This window comes from Patagioenas fasciata, chromosome 21, assembly GCF_037038585.1.
Source record: "Patagioenas fasciata isolate bPatFas1 chromosome 21, bPatFas1.hap1, whole genome shotgun sequence".
Taxonomy (NCBI): Eukaryota; Metazoa; Chordata; class Aves; order Columbiformes; family Columbidae; genus Patagioenas; species Patagioenas fasciata.
The window spans coordinates 8,971,347-8,974,190 of record NC_092540.1 but is presented as its reverse complement, the minus strand read 5'-3'; the positions used below and the strand labels follow the sequence as shown (position 1 = coordinate 8,974,190).

At 46.3% G+C, this 2,844-nt stretch overlaps 1 long non-coding RNA gene across 1 annotated transcript; it reads right to left on the bottom strand.

The window, feature by feature from the left end:
• On the bottom strand, positions 1-506 carry LOC139829549 (uncharacterized). The gene is made up of 2 exons (XR_011742083.1): positions 405-506; positions 1-147 (listed from the first exon to the last, which is right to left on the bottom strand). It is a non-coding gene; the product is annotated as an uncharacterized lncRNA (long non-coding RNA).
• Between the last annotated feature and the right edge of the window lie 2,338 nt (positions 507-2,844).

Below are 2,844 nucleotides of genomic sequence, written 5' to 3'. Positions count from 1 at the left end.
TTCTTTTGGATGCTGGTTTTGCCATAAAACGAAGCAAGGTCAAGGGACATGCACGGGAGATCCAGTTTTTAGGAATAAAATGGCAAGATGGCCGTCGTCAGATCCCAATGGAGGTGATCAACAAAACTACAGCAATGTCTCCACCTACTAATAAAAAGGAGACACAGACTTTCTTGGGCATTGTAGGTTTTTGGAGAATGCACTTTCCTGACTACAGCCACATTGTGAGCCCTCTCTATCGAGTGACTCGTAAAAAAGAACCAATTTGAGTGGGGCCCTGAACAACGCCAAGCCTTTGAACAAATGAAGCGTGAGATAACTCATGCGGTGGCCCTGGGACCAGTCCGAACTGGACTAGGTGTTAAAAATGTGCTCTACACCGCAGCCGGAGATAATGGACTTACCTGGAGCCTCTGGCAGAAAGCACCAGGAGAAACCCGAGGTCGAACCTTAGGTTTTTGGAGTCGAGGATACAAAGGATATGAGGCCAACTGTACTGCAACTGAAAAGGAGAGACTGGCAGCATATGAAGGAGTTCGAGCTGCTTCAGAAGTGATCGGCACTGAAGCACAGCTCCTCCTGCACCTTGACTGCCGGTGCTGAGCTGGGTGTTCAAAGGGACGGTTCCCTCTCCACATCATGGCACCGAAGTTACATGGAGTAAATGGATTGCACTGATCACGCAATGAGCTCGGATTGGAAGTCCCAACCGTCCAGGGATATTAGAAGTGATTACAGACTGGCCAGAAAGCAAAGACTTTGGGATGTCTGCAGATGAGGAGGAAGTAAAACGTGCTGAAGAAGCACCACCATATAATACGCTTTCAGAGACTGATAAGCAGTGTGCACTGTTCACAGGTGGATCCTGTCGTCTGTAGGAAAACATCGAAGGTGAAAGCTGCTGTGTGGAGTCCCACACGACAAGTTACAGAAGCCACTGAAGGACAAGGTGAATCCAGTCAGTTTGCAGCAGTGAAAGCCATCCAGCTGGCTTTGGACATTGCCGAACGAGAGAAGTGGCCAATGCTTTGTCTCTATACTGACTCATGGATGGGAGCAAATGCCTTGTGGGGGTGGCTACGGCAATGGAAGAAAAGCAACTGGCAGCGCAGAGGTGAAACCATTGGGAACCACGCTGTGGGAAGACATTGCTGCTCGGCTGGAGAGCCTGCCTGGGGAAGTTGGTCATGTAGATGCTCATGTGCCTAAAAGTCGAGCCACCGAGGAACATCGAAACAACCAACAAGCAGATCAAGCTGCTAAGATTAAAGTAGCTGAGGTGGACTTGGGCTGGCAACATAAAGGTGAACTTTTCCTAGCTCGGTGGGCCCATGGTGCTTCAGGGCATCAAGGTAGAGATGCAACATGAAAATGGGCTCGTGATCGAGGGGTGGATTTAACTATGGACACTGTTTCACAGGTTATTCATGAATGTGAAACTTGCGCCGAAATCAAACAAGCAAAACGGTTAAAGCCTGTATGGTATGGGGGGCGATGGTTAAAGTGTAAGTATGGAGAAGCTTGGCAGATTGATTATATTACACTTCCACAAACACGTCAAGGTAAGCGTTATGTACTTACAATGGTGGAAGCAACCACTGGATGGTTGGAAACATCTGCCGTACCTCCTGCTACAGCCCGAAATACCATCTTGGGCCTTGAGAAGCAAGTCCTTTGGAGGCACGGTACACCAGAAAGAATTGAATCAGACTATGGTACTCATTTCAAAACCAGTATTATAGACAATTGTGCCAAAGAACATGGTATTGAGTGGGTGTATCATATTCCATATCATGCACCAGCCTCTGGGAAAACTGAAAGGTACAATGGTTTGTTAAAAACTACACTAAAGGCACTGGGTGGTGGAGCCTTTAAAAACTGGGATTCACATTTAGCAAAAGCCACTTGGTTGGTCAACACCAGGGGATCAACCAATCGAGCCGGGCCTGCCCAATCAGAAATTCTATGGACTGTGGAAGGAGATAAAGTCCCTGTAGTACACATGAAAAATATCTTAGGAAAGGCAGTCTGGGTTCCTCCTGCCTCAGGCACAGGCAAACCTATTCGTGGGATTGTTTTTGCCCAGGGACCTGGCAGCACCTGGTGGGTGATGCTTAAGGATGGAGAAGTTCGGTGTGCACCTCAAGGGGATTTGATTTTAGGTGAAAATATGCAATGCTGAACTGTACGATGTGAATTGTCGCACTAACAATGTTTAATAAGTGTCTTTCAGATCAAGACAATGGTGATGAAACCAGCGCTGGCTTCTTCGAGTGGCGCCCGACACCTTCTTGGAAGTTGGTGTCCTTAACCCACCAACAGGGGTCATGAGATGCACTTGGACCATTTTCCCTGCCCTGGGAGACTGTGGTGACAAAATGAACTTAATGAACTTTTCAAAGGATGGTCCACTGATTAATTACTCCTGTGTATATATGTACATATGTATATATATATATATATAGTAGTAGTGATTAATTAGATTGTATTGATAGATTGTATTGATAAGGTTTAAGTATTCAGTGAATGTCATATGATAAGGGGTGGAATGTCCTGGTTTTGTTAAAAAACAAGTTTCTCTTTTAGTGAATTTGCCTGTCAGCTCAAGCTTCATATCAGCTGCATTTTCCTGGAGAACCGGACACATGTTTTGGTTAAACCCAGCAAGGGAATGCAAACTTATTGACAAGCACAGATGCACATCTCGCGAGAGGGGCAACGAGAAACCGGTGACCAACTGTGAATAACATTCCATTCACGTGAATACTTCATATAAAAGCGGGAGATCACGAGGATCTCGGCCCTTTTTTCCTCATGGCCGACATCAGGAGAGGACCTTGCTGG